At 28.4% G+C, this 25,483-nt stretch overlaps 1 protein-coding gene across 8 annotated transcripts in view; it reads left to right on the top strand.

The window, feature by feature from the left end:
* The window catches only part of LOC129941912 (tropomodulin), a 233,501-nt gene that overhangs the window by 52,268 nt on the left and 155,750 nt on the right, over positions 1-25,483 (top strand). The window contains exons 1-2 of one of the 8 annotated variants that reach the window (XR_008780945.1): positions 16,486-16,621; positions 17,505-17,706. The exons of the other annotated variants lie outside the window; for them this stretch is intronic. The gene's annotated coding sequence lies outside the window, so the exon portion shown is untranslated. Of the gene's footprint in view, positions 1-16,485; positions 16,622-17,504; positions 17,707-25,483 lie in introns of those variants that run through there. 8 annotated transcript variants of the gene reach the window in all.

Here is a 25,483-nt window from a genome sequence, read left to right on the forward strand (position 1 = left end):
ATCGACAGACGGGATGAGAAATTATCGGTGTGGGTCGCATCCCAGTATCTTTTTAATAATAGTTTTATCTTGTCAAATATCAATATGTGTCGGTTTCAAAAGTGTTTTGTGTGATGAGAGTTCCTTTTATCTAGGCAGGTCATTTACAGCTTCTCTTAAAGCGTTTGAGAATACGAATGGCCCTGTGGCGTGCTTTCCTATTAGACATTGCTCGGTTAAGACAACGCTTATCGACATTATATGAGATCTGCTTAGAGATAGCAAGCACCTTGATCGCTTTGATTTTCGTTTGCCCTGCCTTAGAATTCAATAGAATGTCTCTATGGCACGCATCCAGCAAAGATCAATTTAAACTCTTGTGCCAACTCTATTAGATATGATCTAAAGGCGGAATGAGAGAATTAATTTCAATAGTACACGTCTCCAAAAACCCTTTCATTTGTTTGTGATCCAACTGTTTAAAAGGTAATTAATTCATATTCTATGCACTATCCTCCCAGAAAGATCTGAAAAGTACATATATAATACAAATTTAACTTGCCTGAGAGCTTTATTTGAATGCCTTTGTGAGGGTTAATATATGAAATTTTGTATTTTCTCAAAAATAGGACTAGTCCGGTTTTGTGTGGGTTGACACACAGTCTATGAAAGTCAGCTCAAAGTATTATTTTATCTAAAGCGATTTGTAAGCGCTCTTTTAGGGTGTTAAGATTCTTTTCTAAAACTACTAGAACAATGTCATCAACCACATAGGAAATAACTCTGCAACCTCTCGCATGCAAACCGGCAAGGACTTAATTTACCACCAGGTTCCAGAGTAGAGGGGATAGAACACCTCATTGCGTTGCCCATCTTCTAACGAATTTCTTACCAGGTGGGTTGCCCAGATTTCAGTTCATTATCTCTACGCTTAGAGATGTTAGTGCAGCTGTGTTTACATGGTGAACATTCTATGATAGTGGGACTAATCGAAATGGTTCATACTAATATCTGAAACACCGTTTCCACCGATTTGCCCTTACAGTAATCATGTTCACACTTAGATAGAGTCTTGCATCAATACTTGTCATTAAATGGATATTAATTTATCTTTCTAAGGTCTTGAGAGGGAATAATGATAAGATTATAGGCATAGACAGCTGTTGAAAATTTCCTCAAGGATTGGTGCAATTTTATCTGAAGCTTTTTGGAATTGGGCTGGTAATATACCATCTGGTCCTGAAGAATTGTTTGAAGCTGTAGTAGTTTGTCGATTGTGAACAGACCTTGTGGATTTGTTACAGTGGTACTTGAAAATGTACAAAATGGTCCCTATCAGCTGTAAAAATTTGAAAGTCCCAAATAGAAAACCTTCCTAAAGTAAACATTTGAACGCTGTGTGTTGGATACAAAATCAGTTTGTTTCGTACCTAAATGAACTTGTTGACAAGATTTTGTTCCTGATACTAAAATTGCACTTTTCCGGTGTGTTTATGACCTTTATTCAAATCCGACTCCAAAATATTGTATAATACTTTTTTAAAATAAAAAAAATCATATAGGAGGCTTTTTGAATTATTTTTAAAAAAATAAAATTAAAAATGGTTTCCGAAATCTATAATCGCTTACATAAATCTTAAATAATAACTCTGAACGGATTAAATTAAAACGAATTTTAACAAAGAACGAACAAACCGTTGAAAGTAATTGTTGTCCCATAACGAATCCTTCGTCTTAAAAGATTATCAAGTTTTAAAATATATTAAAAATAATATAAAAACTATGTTATAGATAGTGATTCTAAGATTGAGCAGCACTAAAAATTAACTCCAAAACTTTTTTTTAATATGAACATTTTAAATGCAAAGTTTTCAAAACGTTTTCTTAAGTCAAATAAAGACGTACATCTTATGAGAATTTTCAGAAAACTAAGTATAATACTAAAATGATTTAAATTGTATCAAAAAAAGACAAACATTTGTACTTTTCTAAATCATCAAACAATTTATGTTGTGTTCTGCCTTCAACTTGAAAATGCCATTTTTTGTTGTTTAGACATTTTCCTGATTTAAAAGTTAAGTTATAAGGAAAGATTAGAATTCAAAACAACCCTTAAAAAAATATTGTTTAATTTGTGGGACAGAAAAATGAACTTTCTTTTTTCTACCAGTGTTATATAAGTTTGTTACCTTTCTTCTATTTCTTATCTTTTCATCTTTTTATGCATACTATATAAGTAAATAACTTTCTATTGGTTTCCTTGGATTTTCAATCCAACCCGTCATATGACTTTTTTTCTAAGTATCGATTTACATAAAATATTCCAAAAGCAATCTCTTATTCACTGCCCTTAAGCTCTTTTTATGTGATGCAAATATGCTCTTTCCCCCGATTACAACAAATTCTATTTTAGCCAACATAATTTTCTTTCTAAATCCTAATTTATGGATACAAACAAAAATTAAACCAAAGACTAGAACATCAAAGCGCTATAAAACAAATCTGCCAACAAATCATCATAATTGACAATCCTTTTCGTTTTTATCATAACGTCTTTTCAAACATAGAAGAAAATTACACCCGATAGGCTACAAAATACACAATATAAACATTCATAGCTAGAAACACAATTTCATTGAGGTTTATCTACATTAATTCACTGATGCTATCTATATGTACTATTACTGTAATACTGATAAATTGATTTTCGCCAAATCTCTGCCACTAGTCCAATTAGTTTGGCTTAATTGCCAGAAATCATAATTACGCATTCGGTTGGTCATTTCTTATGTCCACTGGTGATTTCCTTGTTGTTCTTAAAGATATCGTACTTCGTCTACGTGAATAGAAGGGGACACGTTTGCAGTTGTGTGGCAGTGGCAGTGCATCTTAAATTGGCACAAAATAGACATAAAACAACAACAACAAAGTATATTGCTCTAGCTGGCAGAAGTCGAGCAGTGCAGTGTCAGCAGCAGCAGCAACAGCAGCAGCAACAGCAGAAGTCCCAATCCCAAAACCATATCAACCAATTGCTTGGCATGAGGCGACATCAGTCGAATATTACATAGTAGACGAAAACGACCCAAACCTCAAATCTAGAGGAGACGCAGAGTATAAATGTTGTATTGGCGAAATTTCAACAAATTGTTTCGAATTCTCTCCGACAGACCTGATGCATTCAGAACTTATATCTATACCTTAACGTATACAGCACCACCATGTCCTATTCTCCTCGAAATCTCCTCATCAAGTCTGAAATAATGAGAAAAAGTTAAAAAATTAAAATCAACAAGACACAACAAAAATAAAAAAAATAGAAAAAAAGTTTTTGAAAAAAAAGAAATATATATTCAAAATAAGACAACTGTCGGACTAATGTTTTCTTATGCTGAACTGAAACTGATGTGATGTTGCTTCGTTAAGTAAATATAGCGCGCGTTAATCTCGTGCGTAAATCTCATGTTCGAGCAATTAAGATCGAATGTTTGTGTGATGTGTGCTAAGCATAAGAACGTTTCCGGGATTTTTGGGATAAGCCAATTGTCATTTTTGATTATGATGAATTTGTCAAGAATTTGACACATGAAATGTCACAAAATAACTTTAATGTACACAAATATACACATCAGGAATTCAAATACAAATTAGCGTTTTTGTATTGTTTTTTTAATCTTATACATAATTTAAATGTTAACTTGGAAGTAAATTATGTTTAGTTTGTCCGTTTTAAAGTGATTTTTAATTTTACTAAGGGAAACAATGTTTTTGAAATATTGTATTTTGTTGTCTGAGATAGATTTTTCTCATAAGAAAATTTTTAAATATCTCTTAACACATTTTTTTATCAGGTCCATACTTTCGGTATATCTTCTTCCTCCAAACGAATCGAAATATCGACCGTAAAGTAACAAATTTAGTCGACCCCAAATATCATACGAACAAAATAAGTAAATAATATAAAAACTATCTAACAATTTTTGAAATCAGAAAAAACTACTACCTTTAGAATAATCTTCTGCTATGATAAACATTGGTTTTCATATCTTTGAATGTTTACAAACAAAATTCGAGTGAATAGTATTTTCAATACAAAAGATTCAAACTTACTACAAACTACTAAAACTTGGTTTTCAATTGTAATATATAAAAAATAAATAAATTAGTTCCGTTGAGAAATAGTTAATTCCTCGCATGGCACTACCCATGGCACAGGCATGGACTGATCCCAAGACTTCTCGCATGACAGTCCAACGCACAAAACATCATGCCGAAAATTGAAATATATATCTCGATAAAAAAGAATGAACAGGACTTGAAACTTATTTCTTCTTGTACAAAATATTGTTTTCAACATTTAAGCAAATTAACAGGTGTTTTTGTAAAAATTAGGGCCTATTAAAAACACTGCTAAATTGATTAAACATTTCGAGTATCTCGACAATTTGGTGCATTACAAAAATAACATTTGCAAGTCTCTAAAGGCAATAGAAATCTAGTTTTAAACATTATTAACTTCCCATGGGAACTTGATAACCTTTTTTAGACGAAGGATTCGGTACAAAACAAAATTTACTTTCTACGGTTTGTTCTTTCTTTGTTAACATTCGTTTCAATTAAAGCCGTTAAGAGTTATTATATAAGATTTATGTAAGTCAAGAAAATCTTTTAACTCACGATATTTGTATGAAATACTTAAGCATTAAACTTTATAGCTAATTACTTCAAAAAGTCTACTAAGCGATTATTTTTTTTTTATTTAAAAAAAAAGTAATATAAAATATTTTGCAGTCGGATTTGAATAGAGGCCATAAACACGTAATCTTGTCAACAAACTCATTAGGTTAAGAAACCAACTGACTCAGCATTTGTATTTTTACTTTAGGAACGTTATCTATTGGGGTCTTTTACATTTTGACAGCTGATAGTTACCATTTTTAGTTTTAAACATTATTAACTTCCCATGGGAAGTTATTGTAATTGGTCCGATTTCTCAAAATTTGGACATTTCTTTACATTTCAAGGTCCCTAGAGTCGAAATAAAAAGATAAACGAGTCCGTACGTTCACGACATTTTTTTCGTCATACATACCTTAAGAACCAGAAGAGATATCGACTTCAAATAAATTTTGTTATACAGATAAAAAGGCAGAAAGATGAATAAAGGGCTCTCAAGAAAATTGCGTGGGTGGTGAAAAAAAGGTGAAAATTTTGGTTAACCCTAAATATCTTACGAACCAAAAACGCTAGAGACTTGAATTAAATTGTATATAATATATTGTAACGTGATACAAAAGAATTATATTTTTTGAACAAAAATCCATTTAACGGTTTTTTTTATAAATCAAAAAAAATGTTGTCACCTCCAAAATTTAACGAATAAAATATAAGTTCATCTCCAAAACAATTTTGTGCAACGAAGAATAATGTTTTTGAAATCTGATGAAATTTTGAGAAAAATCGAATTGACAGTTTTTTTATAAAAACTTTAAAAAAAAATAATAAAAGTTGGTAAAAATTGACTTTCGACTCAAATATCTTTTCAAAACTATGAGATATTGGCTTTAATTTAGTTTTATCTTTCAAAAAATATTGTTTTCAACATTCTATAAAATTTTGAAAAAAACCAAATTGACATTTTTTTACAAAAAATTAAAAATCGAAAAAATTATAAAAAGTTGGTAAAAATTGATTCTCTCAAATATCTTTTCAAAAATTTGAGATAACAGCTTCTAACTAATTTTTACTTATAAAAAATAATGTTTTCAACATTAGAACAAATTTTGAGAAAAATCGAATTGACAGTTTTCTTACAAAAACTAAAAACCTAAAAACAAATGTACAAAAGTTCGTAAAAATTGATTTTTGATTCAAATATCTTTTCAAAAATTTGAAATATTGTCTTCAAACTAATTTTATCTTATAAGAAATATTGTTTTCAACATTCGATAAAATTTTGAAAAAAATGAAATTGACAGTTTTTTTACAAAAAAATAAAACTCTATAAAAAAAAAACAATACTAAAAGTTGGTAAAAATTTACTTTCGACTCAGATAGCTTTTCAAAAACTTAAAATATTGGCATCAAACTTATTTTATATCACAGAAAATATTGTTTTTGATATTCAGTAATTTTTATATAAAAATCCAACAATCCGTTTTTTCATAAAAAAAATCTACAAAAAATAGTACGCAAATTTGGGTAAAATTGATACGAGTGCATATCGACAAACTTTTTTTTTATTTTTAAATCATTCTTTTTTCATAAACTGTAGAAAGCCAAGACAAAATATATGAACATATTCTTTTCTTTTAAATGGATCGTAGACAGTTGTGAACTGTTTACAGGCAGATTAACTTAGATGATGTAATCAAGTAAGCAAATACCTTTACCTACTCTTTTGTGCTTAGCGTCGAATGATATGTTAATGAAGAAGCAAAATATACCTTTTATTGAAATCAATTCCGAAAACTGTTTGAAGGGATACATATATTAATTATAAACTATATACTGATCGATTTAAAATTATTCAAAGAAAGTGTCTTGAGAAAAAAGTTTTGTTAAACAAATATTTTTTGCCAAAAATGCATTTTTCTGTTTTCCTTATGGAAATTAATTTCCCTGAATAGCTGATTTTATTAAGTCAAAAATGGAACGAATCGGAAGACTAATTTTAGGCAATTCCAATGACCGTTTACTGTCAAAAAATTCTAATGATTGGTTTTAATGATGAAAATCGATGAAAACTTAAACTGGTCTAAAGAGTCTTACAATCTAATATCAAATTTGATAGGCTTATCGAGGAAGAGCTTTGCATAACAATTATTATTTTTGTGGAAGTTTTGTCGATTTCTATCTTAAGTAGCGTAATAAAGTGTTTTGCAGCAATTAAACATTAAACATTTTACAAAAATATCATTTTGGCTGTATAGCATATATAAAGGGTGATTTTTTTGAGGTCAGGATTTTCGTGCATTAGTATTTGACAGATCCCGCGGGATTTCAGACATGGTGTCAAAGAAAAAGATGCTCAGTATGCTTTGACATTTCATCATGAATAGACTTACTAACGAGCAACGCTTGCAATTTTCAGTGAATGGGCCCTAGAAAAGTTGGCAGAAAATCCGCTTTTTTATCGACAAATTTTGTTCAGCGATGAGGCTCATTTCTGGTTGAATGGCTACGTAAATAAGCAAAATTGCCGCATTTGGAGTGAAGAGCAACCAGAAGCCGTTCAAGAACTGCCCATGCATCCCGAAAAATGCACTGTTTGGTGTGGTTTGTACGCTGGTGGAATCATTGGACCGTATTTTTTCAAAGATGCTGTTGGACGCAACGTTACGGTGAATGGCGATCGCTATCGTTCAATGCTAACAAACTTTTTGTTGCCAAAAATGGAAGAACTGAACTTGGTTGACATGTGGTTTCAACAAGATGGCACTACATGCCACACAGCTCGCGATTCTATGGCCATTTTGAGGTAAAACTTCGGAAAACAATTCATCTCAAGGAATGGACCGCTAAGTTGGCCACCAAGATCATGCGATTTGACGCCTTTAGACTATTTTTTGTGGGGCTACGTCAAGTCTAAAGTCTACACAAATAAGCCAGCAACTATTCCAGCTTTGGAAGACAACATTTCCGAAGAAATTCGGGCTATTCCGTTCGAAATGCTCGAAAAAGTTACCCAAAATTGGACTTTCCGAATGGACCACCTAGGACGCATCCGCGGTCAACATTTAAATGAAATTATCTTCAAAAAGTAAATGTCATGGACCAATCTAACGTTTCAAATAAAGAATTGATGAGATTTTGCAAATTTTATGCTTCTTTTTTTTAAAGTTCTCAAGCTCTTAAAAAATCACCGTTTATAAGAATAATATTTACAACCAAATTTAACAGTACTCAAGAAAAAAATACCAACAAACAACCAACTTAATTTTTAAAAATGTATTATTACTTAAGTTTTACCACAAAACATATTAGGAAATAGTTTTATAATTTCCTTCTTCTTAAAAATAAGTACATTTTTTAACTTCCCATAGGAAGTTATTGTAATGGGTCCGATTTGTCAAATTGAAAATTTTGACATTTCTCGACGTTTCAAGGTCCCTAAAGTCGAAATAAAAGATTTTTAGAAAGATGTCTGTGCGTGCGTGTTTACGTACTTTCGTACGTCCGTACGTTCGCGACGTTTTTTTCAGCTCAAGAACCAAATCAAAAAAACTGAAAAAAAAAATGTTTTCACCTCCAAAATGTTATGACTAAAATATGATTTCATCCCAAAACAATTTTTCGGAACGAAAAATAATTTTTTTGACATCTTATAAAATTTTGAGAAAAATCGAATTGAAAGTTTTTTTTTATAAAAAATAAAAATAAAAAAAAAAACATTACTTAAAGTTCGTAAAAATTTAATGTCGGTTCAAATATATTTTCAAAAGCTTGAAATTTAGGCTTCAAACTTATTTTATCTTATAAGAAATATTAATTTCAACATTCTGAAAAATGTTGAGAAAAATCGAATTGACAGTTTTTTTACAAAAAAAAAAACCTAAAATAGAATGTATAAAAGTTGGTAAAAATTGATTTCCGACTCAAATATCTTTTCAAAACTTTGAGATATTGGCTTTCATTCACTTTTATCTTTCAAAAAATATTGTTTTCAACATTCAGTTAAATTTTAAAAAAAATCGAATTAACGTTTTTTTTTACAAAAAAATTAAAAACTGGAAAAAAATTAACAAAAGTTGGTAAAAAATGATTTTCGACTCAAATATCTTTTCAAAAATTTGAGATAATAGCTTCAAACTAATTTTTACTTATAAGAAATATTGTTTTCAACATTCGATAAAACTTTGAAAAAAATCGAATTTATTACAAAAAATAAAACTAAAAAAAAAACAATACTAAATCTTGGTAAAAATAAACTTTCGGCTCAAATAGCTTTTCAAAAATTAAAAATATTGGATTCAAACTTCTTTTATTTCACAGAAAATATTGTTTTCAATATTCAGTAATTTTTATATAAAAATTCAACAGTCCGTTTTTTCATGCAAAATAAAATCTACAAAAAATAGTACGCAAATTTGGTAAAAATTGATACGAGTACTTATAGACAAACTTTTAAGCAAGACAAATCGACAGACGGGATGGGAAGTTATCAGGGTGGGTCGCATCCCAGCCTCTTTTTGTAATTTATTTTTCATCATCAAATTTCCATCCACCCCAATAAATTGTAAATTTTTCAAATTCAAACAACAACCCCATTTCCATTTTTTTTTCTCGTTAATTTTTGTATTGGAAAAACGTCTCCACTGTTTAAAAGCACCTCCTAAACTTGGAGACTTCCAATTTAACAACAACAAAAAAGACTCCACTATTCATTTATATCTTAGACACAAACCAGAAAATATCAGAACACATCTACAAATACAAACTAAATGAAAAGTTTATAATCACTTACATACAGATATAAAAATGCTTCATATTAATAATTATTTTGTATTCTAAATGAAGCGACAACTTTTCTAAAAATAATTTGTTTAATATAAAGATTTTCTTTTTTCAGCATCTATTGAGTAAATTTTCTCTTAGCTCAATACAGCTCGACCTCTCTCGAGGCGAAATTCTTTTAAAATTGACTTTAAATGAAAAGTGATGTTTAATTTTGAAGTTTTTTTTTCGATAATAACCCTTCAGAAGATTTAATAGTTTTTGTAAACAATTAGAGGAAAAATATTGAAAATTTAAATATAAACTTTTTCGATTTTGATTTTTAAATTTATTATTTATAATTTTCAAAATCTTAAAACAAATTGAATCGTTTAGAGGTTGTTTACGACTCAAAGTCTTTAAAAACTTATAATATAAATATACCCATATGAAGATGAACAAAACCCACTGTTTTCCTTAAACTATAGCGTATAAGTTTTTGAAATAAGAAAACCATTTTTTATAATGAAGAGAAAAGAGATAAGAGAGAGTAAGAGAGTAAGAAAAATATGAATCATAATTTGATATCTGATTAGGAATCTTCTTGTTGTTGGATAATTAAATGTATGACCTGTATATTGGATTTTTAAATTGAAGACAAGAAGAAAGAGAGACTCAATATTAAAATCATTAAAGAAGAGACGAAATTATTGAATATAATGTTTCATAAGTATGATCTTGAAAAACTCAGAGCTTTTCCAATAAAAAACATCATAAAAATGCAGTAGAAGCTTGAGAATTGTTTTTGGACGACGCGATCGGCAGAATGTTTGTACAATGTTTTTTCAATGAGAGGTTTCATTCTGATATTAAAAAAAGAAATGCAGTTTTAGGAAAATCCAAACATATTTATATCACTTAAATATCGACGGATAACAATTTGTCACACTTGTCTGATAAATCTGTATTTCTAAAAATATTGATAGGTAACACATTTGTCCGAAATACAATGACAAATTTGTCTTGACAACAAAATCGTGTTTTATAATTAAAAAGTGAAGAGAATATATGTTCATAATTTAATAATAACATAATAAAAATCGAGAGTTTTTAAATTTGCATTTTTGTATTTTTACTAAAGATCCTTTAAGAAAACTATGATATTTCATTTACAAAATCACTGTCAACAACTGGTCGCAGCTTAGTTTCCTGTTGCAATTATTAATTAAATATTGACAAACATATCAATTCTAATTTTGTTTCAATGGCCAGTAAAAATTTGCCGGAAAATTTCTGACAATTCAATTTGTTTAGGAAACGAAAAAATACGAATTGTCGGGTATTTTGTTTCAATTCTAAAAAATTGTCAAATAGTTTATGGACCAGATTTAAACGATTTTCTAGTTGGAAATTAACTGCTATCTTTCGCAATTGTCAATGTTTATAAAATAGGCTCCAGTTCAATATTGACCACTGAAGATCTCGAATCATTTGTGGAGATTAAACTTCTTGTGTCCACTGAGCTTTAAAAGAATTAAGACCGTCTTAGTCTTAGTCAAATAATGTCGTTTATTGCTGGACGATAACGTGCTTAGCAAAATAAAAATTTAAAAAATTGCATTTTATTGCGTTCTTTTTAATTTTCGTAAAAAATGTTCCATTTTAAGACACTTAAAAAGGGCAATGGCCTTAAGTATTGGATTATTAGACAACATAGGAAACAATAGTCTCACAGCCTTAAATGTGACTTATTTGACATACAATCTAAAAAGTTTGGCAAATTGGAAAGAAGAATAATTTAGAGAATTCTCAATTCTGATTAAATTATGTTTTATGTGATTTTGAATTCATAATTAATGTAGTAAATTAAAAAAAATTATGTATTTCTTAAAACCATGTGTTACTTTCCTAAGTAAACTTATTTTACTATATTTGTGCACTATTTCCGCGATGATACCCGTGCATGGGAGATTAGATTGGTGCTTCCTAGAGATCAATTTAAGAAGTAGTGACAAGAATAAAAATGTTTGTTTCAATCGCACATTAATAATGTTTATTGCTTAAAACACATATGTCTCTCTTTAAAATATCAACATCTTAAGACCAATGCTCTCCTTTATCGAATATAAAGGAGTTGACATAATCACTCTGGTGTACCCCGAATATTGAATATTTTAGTTTTAATTTTTTATTGTAAAAGGACAAAGTCCAAAAATCTGGTTATAATATTAAAAAGTATGGTATTTGTTTGATTCGGTGTAAAGTCTTTTCGCCCAAATGCTAAAATTTCATAAGGTCCAAAATTGGTGACAAAAAACCAAGCTGTTGTCGTAACTCCCAAATTAATTTTAAATAAAAGAACGCCCATATTGTTAATTTTCATTTGGTCCAAAATAATTTTTAACTTCCCATAAGAAGTTATTGTAATCGGTCTGACTTTACAAATTGAAAAATGTTGACATTTCTCGACGTTTCAAGGTCCCTAGAGTCGAAATAAAAATGTAAGATATGTCTGTACGAGCGTCTGTACGTACGTTCATGCGATCGTACGTTCGCGACGCTTTTTTCGTTGTCTATAGTTAAAGAACCAGAAGAGATGTCGACTTCAAATAAATTTTGTTTAACAGATTATAGTACAGAAAGATGCAGAAAGGGCTCTCAAGAAAATTAAGTTAATTTAAAATTAACAATATTTTTGGATAAAATCCAATTAACGGTTTTTTTTAATAAATCAAAAAAATGAAAAAAACATGTGTCAACATTTTACGAATAACAAATTGTTTTATCTTCAAAACAATTTGATTTTTTAAATATTGTTGTCAACATTTTGAAAAAATCGAATGGACAGTTTTTTTTACAAAAGAATTAAAACCTAAAGAAACATAACAAAAGTTGGTAAGATCAGTTTTTCCGAAAAACTTAAAATCTACAAAAAATAGTAGGTACGCAAAATTGGTAAGAGTTGATATTCGGTTCTCGATACCTCGTGAATAATAAAAAAACATAAATAACATTAAAAAACATTAACATTATATTAAAAACATTTTATTCGTAATTTTTTTTCAAATTCTTGTTAATAAACAAAAACAAAGTAAACAACCTCTATCAAAATTCTTATATATCACTTATATCTTCACTCAGACTGAAATATATAAAGGTTTTAGTCACTTAGAAGTCAATTTTAAGTCTTACTTAATTTCCTTGAACTCCAGTCAATTTAAATAGTTGAAATAGGTCCTTTTTATTATCTTACTGATTTTTTCTACAAAACAAAAAAATTGCTTTCATCCAAAGATTTCCATCATATGACTTACTTAATTAAATAATTTAATACAATTCAAAATATACTTTGAAATGCCTTTTAGTACTTTAAAAAGTCAAAAAGACTGCAGTTTAACTAAATTTAATTTTATTATCTTGTTCAGTTCAGTTCTTTGATTTGGAATTTTTAAAATTACTTAAGACGTCTGATTTTAAAAGATATTGTAAGACCACAAGTCTCAACTTTTATTTTATTTGTTGTGAGTGACTTGGCAATTTTATTTTTTAAAAACATAAAGACACGAATCTATGAAAGGGCTTTCAAAAACAATCAAATTAATACAAATTTGTTTTTTGAACAACTTAATTTGACTTGTTTTAAATTTTTTGACGTTAGGTAAAATATTTTACGATAAAACTCAGCTACTGAATACATTTTTGGAATAACGAACGAATTTTTCAAAACTTTGAAAGTATTTAATTCAAGGTTTGCTCAAAACTTCATATAAGGTCAAATAAGTATTCATACCTTATGAGAATTTTCAGAAACTAAGTACGATACTGAAATGATTAATGTATGTCTTCGGTAGCTTCAGGAATTTAATCCTGAAGATCTTGAATCGATTTTGGAACATTGCAATAGACTGAATCATGAATGTGGTCCCAACTATGTGCCAACTACTGCATGCGTACAAAATTTCAAACTTGAGATTTTAATCAAACAAATTTTGAGAAAAATCACAATGATAGTTTTTTTTACAAAAAATAAAAAAGTAATAAAAGTTAGTAAAAATTGATATTCGACGCAAATAATTTTTTAAAATTTTAAGAAATTGAGTTTTAAAAAATGATTTTTGACTCAAATATCTTTTCAAAAATTTGAGACATTGGTTTTAAAATTTCACAAACATTGATTTCCGACTCAAATATCTTTTCAAAAATTTGAGATATTGGCTTCAAATACAAAAATAAAAACCCAAACAAAACATTACTAAAAGTTGGTAAAAACTTACTTTGGACTCAAATATCTTTTCCAAAATTAAAAATCTTGGTTTCCAACTAATTGAATCTCCCAAAAACTATTGTTTTCAACATTCAGTAATATTTTATAAGAATCAAACAGCCCGTTTTTTCATACAAAAATACAATCTTCAAATAAATAGTACGCGAAATTGGTTAAAAATTATTGTTCGGTTTTTGATATCTCGTGAACAATAGAAGATATTTTACTTTAAATTAGTTTCATTCATCCAATTCGTATTTATTTATAAAAACTGTTAAGAAATGCTACTAAAATTGGTAAAAATGGTTTTTCTACTGAAAATCTCCTTTACAAAAATAAATTTTGAAATCAAACTATATCATCGTATGCAAAATATTGTTGGTTATTTTTAATTTTTTTTTTAGAATAATTTAACTGGCAACTTTTTTAACAAAACAAAAAAACCTACAAACTTTTAGGCAAGACAAATCGACAGCCGGTATATGAAGTTATCAGTGTGGGTGGCTTCCCATCCTCTTTTTAAATTTGAATTTGGGTTTTATGAGATAAGGGTTGAGCTTTGTGACATTTATTTCGGTCACAACGATAATTATGATTTCTACAGTTTTTTTTATGTCTTATCACTTAACGATATATAATCCAAATTGAAAAATGAAATAATACCCAAAAAGAGAAACGTTGTAAGAACTGTGACTAACATAACGTCACAAGGCGCAAATTAAAATTTCATATCACCCAAACCAACTTTCAATATCATAACGCCCAAATTTAGAAATGTTATAATGCCCAAGTGGGGTATGCATGGGAGGGGCATGCTGCCCCAATGCTTGGGCTCACTATATTATTTTAGGTAGGTGCGAAGTTTTTTGTCAGAATTCCCAAATATTGAAACACATGAAATTTTTAGTAATTTGGGCGTTATGATATTTTCAAATTGATTTGGGCAATATGGCATTGATTTTGAGATTTGCGGCGTTCTCTTCTGTAAAATTTGTTGGTGCTAGAACCATATTTATGGCAATAAGACCCACAAAAATACTAACGCCCAAAAGTACAGTAATATTGCTCAACCCGTGTAATAACAAAATATTAGTAAAATTGGTTTTGGTCTCTTTGATATTTTTAATTTTGGCGACAAGACTTCTATGTTTTACTAAAAATATTTGTTTACTTATTTTTATTAATTGGTTTTTATTTTATTTCTTTCAGGTAAGCTCCATTGAAAAAGTCATACGTCTGTGTAAGTCGTTAAAATCATGTAATAGATATTAAAAGGAAAAAGAATAATTACTAAAAATTATTGTATTTTTAATATTTTATTGAGTTTCTTTTCACCTTTAAACAAAAAGAAAAATGCAAAAATTACAACAAAAAGAATCAAATTATTATTATTAACAATATATAAACCTAAAAAAAATAAATTTTATTTAATCGACCGATATTTTTAATAGCCTTAAAAATTTGTCAACAAATAATAAAATAATTTCGCCGGCTCACTTAAAATAAAGAAACATTCCATTCCATTTTTATTTAAAATAGAAACAAAAAAGATCCATGAACTATCTTTTGTATAAGTTTTGGTTATATTTAGGAATTTCTCAAGGTTTAATTATTCTTTCATTCAATTTTTGTTCGACTAAACTAAAATTTTCTATATTTTTTCTTCTTGTTTTTGACAAATTATATTATCTTCATCGCCAAAAACCCCCACAACAATTTTGTAATCCCGCACAAATTGCAAAACATAAAGTTGTCCACTTTTCGTCGGTATTGAGATTGCAAATATTTTCACCATACAGAAGATATGGCTATTAAGACGATGACAAATTTATTTTGAAAAATAAAAATTATGAGATAAGATGCTGCAGCCTTGTGAGAATTTTGACAATTTGACAATTTTAATTTTTTTCGTGAGTAATTCTACATTCGCGTGTATTTTCTTCTCGATTTCCGATAAATCTGTTTATCAATACAAATTAAGATATTTAGAAAAAAAGTATCTTAGGAAGAATATTGAAATCAACAAACTTAAGACACCATGTGTGACACATAAACGAATCAAAAAAGAATCCTCAAATCGACTCTGATTCCACACTCAATTTATTAAAAAAAAGATACATTTTGATGATGATGCTGAGAGTGACGCTGAGGCCGATGTTGATGTTGATCATCCCCAATCACATCCAAAAGTAATCGAAACAAAGAACTGATGTGTATGTGATTTTATATTTAATTCACTTATTTTCATTTAATTTCTTTGTGATTGTTTTATTTTTGTAAAACTCTTTTGATCGGTTCTATCGGACTTTGGCTTTCGAGACATTTACCAGAGGACCGACAACTGCCTATAGACTAACCGTATTACGGCCTAGCCTACTCCGCGATCACTTCATTTCGCGATCATTGGACTAAGTGTAAACTTCCTCATCGCTATCATCGTCGTCGTCGACCATCGCCGTTTTGAAGTTGCCGTCGCCGTTCGTCGCAGCAAAGTTTATAAGTTTTTATTTAGAAATTTTCTCTTTCATTTCGAAATTCGAATTCTCTTAGTTTAGATAGATTTTAATTTTTATAATCATCATCATTAAATTCATAAACTTTTCACCTTAAAGTAATTTTCATAAATTCAAAAACGAAGAAAAAAAAACCGAAAATAAAAATACCATATCTCTGTGAATCTTTTGTGAATCTGCCTGAATATCAAAAACTCAGAGCGCGATGATTCTCGAGCTAGTGGAGGAGGCTGGCAATGCTTTTTCCAATGAAAATTTTGGTTCATCATTTCGAAATTTTAAGTGCGGGTAGGAGTCCGGTCTAGCTAATTTGCGATATTTTCACAGAATCACCTCAGACCACTTGGTGTACGGTGTGTGTGGATGGGATAAATTAATCTTTCGCGACTTCATACAATACGAATCGTCTCTAAAATGCTGAGGATCTATTGTAAATTTTTGAAATTTGGAAAAAAATAATCAAAATTTGTTTCTCTTTTCATTCAAAAAGATTCATAATTTATTTCACCCCTTTAAAAAATATACACAAACCAAAACCTTTTAAAAAAACACACGGATACAAGAAAACACAAAATATAAATCAAATCACAGTGAAACAAACAAATTTAACATCAGTGACAGATTAAACAAACAAGAAAATATATTTTATATATATCACATCACAAATTATTCTACAGTGCATTAATATTTATAAAATATTTTAATTTATACAACAACAAAAAAAATCACTTGTATTGAAATAAATATTTAAAAGTTTCACTCTTCGTTCTACTTTGTTCAAGATCAAGTGAAAATCTATTTTTAAAAATAGTCTATTGTCTTATTTTAAAAATATCCCATCAATACCTTCCAAATCATCCATGGAAAATATATTTAAATTTTATTAATTTTTGTTGTTGTTTTTGTTCTTAGAAGCAAAAATTCTTTTGTTTAGTTTTGATAATTTTTCAACACATTACGAAATAACCGCAAAGAATTTGAAGTGATTGTTGATTTTTTTTAATTCTTTAATTTAAAAAAAGGCATTTTTTAAAAAAAATCAAAAGAAAAAAGTTTTACAATTCCAAAAAGCAAACGAAAATAAGAAATGAGTTCCATAAATTCTATTGGAATTGAGAATAAATAAATAAAATTTCAAAAATGAGATTGAGATTGAAATAAAACAAAATAAATAAAAATCTAAAAATATTTATTTTATTTCTTTCCCACTCTATTTTCTAAATTTAATTCAAAAATTGAAACAACAAAATAACAAAAACCAAATAAATACAAAACAAAATAAAAATAAAAAAAAATTCCATTCAATGCATCAGTTAATGTGAGATTAAAATAAATTACAAAAAAGCACACAACTTAACTTAACACTGGAATAATTGGAATATTAACACAAAAATTTAAAGGATCATCTTATTTTGAAAAATTGGAAAACGAATCGGAAACAATATGGATGAAATTATGGAAACAGAAACTGAGACCGAAACGTCTAAATGGCGAAAGACCCGGACAACAATTAAGGTTTGAATAATGATAACTTTTGTTAGTTTTTTTTAGTAAACTTTAAAAAAATCTTTCAAGGTAGTCATAAACTTTTTCAATGTTTTCGACCCCTTAACTTAATTTTTGAGTAACGTAGGAGTTAATATAATTTGAAAAATGATAATGAAAATATAAACAAAAATTTGTTGTGGACTAAAAAATGTAAAAAGATGATCCTATGGCAGTCCGTCATGTTTTTGAAGGACGTATTTTATAGAGAGACACGTTTTTTAATAAATCTTTTAATATGAAGATTTGAAAACATAAACATGTCTAATAAATTAAAGTTAAACAATTTGTTTTCAGATTCTTGTTTTATTAATTTTAATGTTTTATTTAGGTGGAAAAAAACTATAATTTTTTAATAAATGACCTCCATTCTCACTTGTATTAGTTCGTGCTCAATTTATCAAAAGCAGTTTAAAGCCATGTAAATAAGGGTTTCAACACAAAGGTTAGGTTTATAAAAATTTTAAATTGAAAGAGATCTGTTTGGCTAATAATATTTACGTATATTTGTTTTAATTTGTTTAAAACATGATTAAGCATATTGTATCGTTCAATTCAGAAATATTAAAATTTACTGAATTTTTTGTTGCGGCCGTTATTTCCAAACGTCTTAAGACGGTTTTTTTTTGACAATTTTCAGATCGTAAGCAAAAGTATTTCGTACATTTAAACCTTATATATCAAACCTTAGGATATATATATATGAATATTTGGAGATTTTCATACCAACGTTTTTATTTAGGGCGCCAGTTTAGTTCTCATTAAAATATTTTTAAAATAAATGTTAAAATATTTTTAAAAACAAAGTTCTAAAGGGTGGTTACGTTTTCAAGGCTGATGTTGATTTGAATAAAACTCAAGTTATTAAGGAATTCATTGTCATTCCTTAATAAAATGACAATGTTGGCAGGATTCATAAATGATTGGGACAAAATATAGGAAAAATGGCCACTGAGACCTCTGCAGCACATAGGATCGTCCAAATTTTTCAATTACGCGGCCGAGCTTATATGCCGTTAATGTGCCAAATTATTTCATTCCTTATCTCTTGAATTGTTGCTGGCTTGTCTTTAAAAAAACCCATGATCTTAGCGGACAATTGTCACGGTCGTTCACCTTTTGGATTATCATTCGCCCAAATGCTGAAATTCACTTATTAAAGAAAATGTGCCTTATCACTGGAGATGGTTTCTTCGAAAATTGGTCATCCACTGTTGCCATTTCTTGCCACCATTTTGACAATTGATGACGACAAAATTTTCTAGAGGCCTTACATCTTTAGTCAATTGCACCTTGTTGGCACATTTAGACCATTAAATATTAAGTATACTAAGCCGATTAACTTAAGGTATTTTTTTTTCATATTTTAATGGTAAAAATAAAAGCAGTCCCCAGACAAATTTTTTGGTGTAAATTTGAAAATTTTAATTTTTTCAGAAATGAAGCGATTGATTTTTTGCAACTTTCTCTAATTTTTTTCTAAATTCGGCTTATTTTTACAAGATAAACATATTTTGGTATTGCTCCAAAAGGGTACCCCTCATAAAGCCGTTATTTTGCTTTCAAATGTTCTCAAAAACTTAATAAAATCTCAATAATCTTGTCTCTTGTCGATGGTCCAATTTTCAAATTGATGATAATTTTTGATGATCGAAAACGTCACTATTTTTTTCTTAAATGACATTTAAATTTTCAACAACATTTTTGTTGCAGAAATGAAGCTTTTAAGGTCGTAACAACCTTAAGAAATCTAGATTTTGAAGGCAATTTGCTTTAGATGTTCTAGAACTGAGATTTAAACACGAATTTGAAGGATATAAATGTCCCAAAAACAACAAAAATGACAATTTTGTTAAACTAATATCTAATTAAAAAACACAATGCACGTTTCATATCTATTAATATAAAAGCTTTGCATCTCTTGCGAACTGAAGTGAAACGATTTTCTAAAAGGTGTAATTTGTGACTGCCACATAAAAGTTTCTTTCCAACTTTATTTATTTGTTTACCTTAGTTTGTTTTTATTTTATATTCAGGGAAATTTAGTCCTTAAATGCACTTATTTCGTTAAATTCAAAAACCAAAAATATGTCTCGCTACTATTTTAAAGTTTTGATGGCTCTTTCAAGATGAAGCATCAGCTCCAATCTTCAAGTAAGCAGACTAGTAGCGATAGTAGTAATAGACTCCCGAAAATTGAGTCCGAAAAAACTCCGTAAAAAAAAAGCAGAAAATTCTTGATATCAGATTCTGTCTCATTTTCTTGGTTTTTGAATTTTTATAGCGATTTTGGCATTAATATAAATGGCAACAAAAAGTATATATTTTTTTTGGACGAAAGCGAAGTTTCAAAAGAATTATGTTCATTTCTCTATGAAAGCAATTAAAACCCTCTAAAATATTGTGTTATGCTCTGAAATATGAGATATGCATTTAGAAAACTGCTAGAATGCTTTCATAATAAGAAAGTCTACTTAATTAAATAGTTTAACTAAACCTTGCTGGACAATACCGTTCTAAAATAATTTAATAACTAAAGTTGTCACTTAGCCCTTAAGATGTGTACATTTAAGGTTAAGATGCACAATATGTTATTTAAATTTGGTTAAAGAATATTTTTAAACGGTAAGTAAAAACTCGTCTGTATGTTAAGGTCTGACCCCCCCCCCTGATTAAAAATCAGGATCCATTCTTGATATAAATATAAATATACCAAATTCAAGTTGGAATTTCATTCAAATTAAAAAGTTTAATAGTTTAAGTTATGCTACGAAAACTATAAACCAAAGCATTTTTAATTATTCTGGTAGAATTGTCAATTTCAATACTTGAAAAGCTTGTTACAAAAATTTTGCTTTCGTTATTTATAGGGTCTAAAAAAAAAAAACGTTATTCATATGAAGATACAAAAGTTGATGCAAATTGATTCGCAACAACTCTCAATCATTCATGTTTCTGTGTTATGGAAAGTTTGAAGAAGGCCTTCAATTGCATACTGAATCAACTTTTTTTTGAAACTTATTCATGAGTTACATTGACAGTCTATTTCGTCCTGCTACATATGTATAACCCCTACATAGACGTCTATACTTCGATGGTTCAGATTCAGAGAAACAAATGTAACAAAAAAGTAGCTTTTTTCAATGAAACAATTGAGGAAGAAACACATATTTTTGAAGACCAGTAAAATATTTGTTGTCAGCATTTTAATTTCGTTAGACTTTAAAAATTATTTTGGGCATTAAACAGCTTTGAAGAATGTAAATTTAATATTAGTCGCTTCTCAAAATTATAGTATTTAGTCTTAGCTTGAGATAATACAAACATTAAGCTTTGACATAATCCAGTTGATATTTTTTTTTTGGAAAATTTTGGAATCAAAAAACATTGTTTAATTTCAAGTTATTTTTAATAAGTTTTGTAATTTCTTCTATTTTTGAAAATAAAATCTTCTGCTTTAAAAAAAATACAACAGTTTCCGTAGAAGATAATAGATATTCGATTGTTTACCAATAGAAATACATTTATGTTTTCGAAAACAATGTAACTTTGTTGGATTTTTTTGAAATTACTGAGTTTTGTTGCTGGTTTGTTTTGTTTTACAAATATCTTTTGTTTTGAAGAAAATGTTCTACAACTTTATTGCAAAGCAGTGAAAATCGTAACTTTTACCAAATTAGCACTTTAATCATTCAGCGTTAAATGGCAATATTTTATATTATTTTTATTTATACTTAAATTTCTTCCAACAAACAATTTTATTTAACCTAACAATTATAAAAAAAAATGTTATTCTAAAAATAAAATTTATAATTGTTGACCCAGAATTAAAAATAATACAAGATCGTCCAGATATTTTCAAAAAAAAAAAAAAAACAATCCAATGCATACGAAATATAAAGTTTATTGCGTTCCAAATTGAATTTAAAACATGAATTTTGGCCTTGTGTAGAATTGAAATAACTAAATCATGTAACCAATAATTTTTGTTTTAATTTGACATGTCGTAATTTTATGTGGTGAATGCAATAAAAACAAATTTATAGTTGACTAAGTCAACATTTGCATGCATACTGTATTAATATAAATTGTATTACACTCAATCAAAACAAAAATATAAAAAAGAAACAACAAACAAATTATTCCCAAAAACACTATAAAATAATTTTTCAAACATTATATTCGTGAATTTTTTCAAATTCTTGTTAAACAAAAACAAAGTAAACAACCTCTATCAAATTTCATATATACTACTTATATCTTAACTCAGACTGAAATATATGGTCCTGTCAAAGTTGCCACCATATTTTGCTTTGTACCAAATAAAGGTTTCAAAAAACTACAGTTATTTAGTGAATGCTTTTAGACTTTAGAATAAAGATTTATTTCAGACGGACTTTTGAATTTTTAAAATTAACTTTAAAGTTTAAATAATAAAACATGTTTAAAGGAAAAGAATAATTGACTTTTATCAGTTCTTCAGTTTTGTTAAAGGCTTTAGTCACTTAAAAGTCAATTTTAAGTTTTATTTAATTTATGTGTACTCCAGGCACTTAAAATAATTCAAATAGGTAATTTTAATTCTCTTACTGAATTTGTTCGACAAAATAAAAAAATTGCTTTGGTCCAAAAATATCCATCATATGACTTAGGTAGAAATGGCGATCTCAGGGCAACCTAGCCTGAGATCCAATTAGAGCTATAGTGCGCCGTTTTGATAATAATATGACTTACTGAATTAAATAATTTTATACAATTCAAAGTTTACTTTGAAATGCCTTTTAGGACTTTAAAAGGTCAAAAAGACTGCTGTTTGACTACATTTAAGTTTATTACCTTGTTCAGTTCAGCCCAGTTCATAACTTGAAATTTTTCGACTTTATGTAAAATATTTTACGATGAAACTCAGCTATTGAAATAATACATTTTTGGAATAAAACACATTTGTTTCTTTCACCCAATAATTTTAAAAGCTCTCCCAATTAAAGGTATCGTTCCATATTAAAAACTTCATAATAATACTTTTCATTTAAAATGTATTAAAAAATATAATAATAATGTTGAAAACTTGAGCAAATAGTCAAAATTCAAGTTTGGATTCGAAATTTGTGTTAAAATTTAAGTCCAGAACGAATTCTTCAAAACTGTGAAAGTATTAAATTCAAGGTTTGCTCAACACTTCATATAAGGTCAAATAAATGCTCATACCTTATGAGAATTTTTAGAAACTAAGTACTATACCCAAATAATTAATGTATGTCTTCGGTAGCTTTAGGAATTTAATCCTGAAGTCTTGAATCGATTTTGGAACATTGCAATAGAATGAATCATTTATGTGGTCCCAACTTTGTGCCAACCACTGCATGCGTACAAATTTCAAACTTGAGATTTTAATCAAACATGACGATGAGATGATGAAAAAACTAGGTACCCCGATTTCGTTTGTCTATATGTCCACGCCCCTACAGTCTAACCCATTGGGTCGATTGAGTGCAAGCTTTGAAATTAATGTTTTAAGCCGATTGGCATAAGGACAAATTTAAATTTTTGAAGACGAAAAATTACAGTAAAAAATCGAAGATTTAAATTTCTCAAAAACGAACAGATATTAAATTTTCTCTAAAGTCAATTTTCTTGACTTGTCTTCTTTCAAAAAAAAAAACATGTTTTTGTATTGCTTTAGAAGGGTACCTCCCATAGAACTGTCATGTTGTTTTTAAGTATTCTTTAGAACTATTAAACCGATTTTAAAATCATTTTTTTATCCACGATATACTGTCTTAATGTTTCAATGTTTGATAACCAAAAATGTCATATTTTACTTACCTATTACTTACAGTTATTGTAATAGGTTCGATTTGTCGAATTGAAAATGTTTTCATCTATCGACGTTTCAATTTCAAGGTCCCTAGAGTCGAAATAAAAGATTTTTAAAAAGATGTCTGCTCGTGCGTGTGTGTGTTTTTTTATAATTAGCGAACACTAAAAAGGTTTTGTATGCCTTTACTATGGCACAGACACAGTCTAAGCATTACGAAAAGAGGGAAGGGTTGGATAGGATGTTCCGGTGTGCATTTATTTTCGAATTTCTGAACATAGGAATGACAGGGAAAGATAGAGCGTGGCAAGGCATTTCACATTCTCCTAGTACGGCTAAAAAATGAATCTCTTCATAGTACGGCCGAAGTTGGGCTCTAGGTTAAACTCATGGGCATTTCTATAAGCGCGGGTATAACGGTTAAATTATTTCAGGAATGCAATTGCCTATTTCACTAAAGCATAGTCCATTCAACAAAAATTTGTCACCACGAACATTTTAATAATAAAAGGCTGGGATGCGACCCATACTGATAACTTTCCATCCCGTCTGTCCATTTGTCTTATTTATTTTTATAAAAATATTTGATGTTGAAGTCAATATCTTCATTTGTTTACGAGGTTTGGAGAATCGAACTTAAGAACTTAATTTTTACGAAAATAAATTAGTGTCGGATTTTTATAAAAAATTCACAATATTTTTGTATAAAATGCAATTAGTTTAAAGATAATGTCTTAAATTTCTGAAAAGATGTTTGAATTGAAAATCATGTTTACCAACTTTAAGTAATGTTTTTGTTTGGTGTTTATATTTTGTAAGAAACTGTCAATTCGGCTTTTCTCAAAATCTTACCAGATTTCAAAAACGTTATTCTTCGTTGAATACAATTATTTTGGAGATAAAATCGTTCTTCGTTCGTAAAATATTAGGGGTGACAATTATTTTGTTTCCAGTTTTTAGATTCATAAAAAAAAAACGATTAGTTAAATTTCGTCCAAAATTGTATTGGTTTCATTGAAAAAGATTTGCAATTTACAAAATCTTAATAGAATTTAATGCTAAGAGATATTTTGAGTTTAACCTAAGCCTCAAAAACTAAGTTTTAAGTTGCTTCCAGCATTTGCAATTAGGCATATTTTAAAAACGTGATATGATGATAAAATTTAAAGGCGAATTTGGAATTTAGGATAGCTTAATTATTTAAAAAAGCATTGTTTTGTTTGTGGGAAAAAATATAAAATGGAAAAATATATCAGAAAGCATGGTTTAAATGAATTTAAAAAACAAATTCACCTATTTGCGAAGGTATGTCCTCGATACCTCCAGGAAATAAATTTTGAAGGTCTGGAATCAATTTTCGAACATTATAATTTTCCTAATTATTCATGTGGCCCCAAAGAAAAGATCATCTTTAACATCTAAAGATGTTAGATCACAAGATCTCGGTGGCAAATTATTGATTGAAATTGACCAACACTTCGGGAATTAAAGCGATCAAGAAAATTTTCTCCAAAACGGTGATTGCGTCTATGGCTGATTGGCACGTTGCTCCATTTTTAACTCAATTTTAACATTTAGAATGCAGTGTTGAAGAATGTGTAATTCCGTTTGAGTAATGTTATAGTTCTTATTTGTCAAACAAATTGTTAACTGTGATAAATGCTTAACAATATTTTTTTATATTCGTTGTTTCAAATTAAAAAAGAAGGAAACATTTCCTAATTAAGTTGGGATTTTACAAAAAGGAAGGTTATTAATGCTAACAAGTTTTTTTAATAATTATAAATTCTTTATTAAAGTTCTCGATATTTTTATATTACATATATGTACATATATCTAAGAATAATTTCTTTGTAAAACTTGCCATCTTGCTCGATAGATTTATTTCGAGTTTTGTGAAAAAAGTTCAAGTTAAAAAAAAAACAACAT

The sequence above is a fragment of the Eupeodes corollae genome, chromosome 1 (genome assembly GCF_945859685.1).
Source record: "Eupeodes corollae chromosome 1, idEupCoro1.1, whole genome shotgun sequence".
NCBI classification, from domain to species: domain Eukaryota; kingdom Metazoa; phylum Arthropoda; class Insecta; order Diptera; family Syrphidae; genus Eupeodes; species Eupeodes corollae.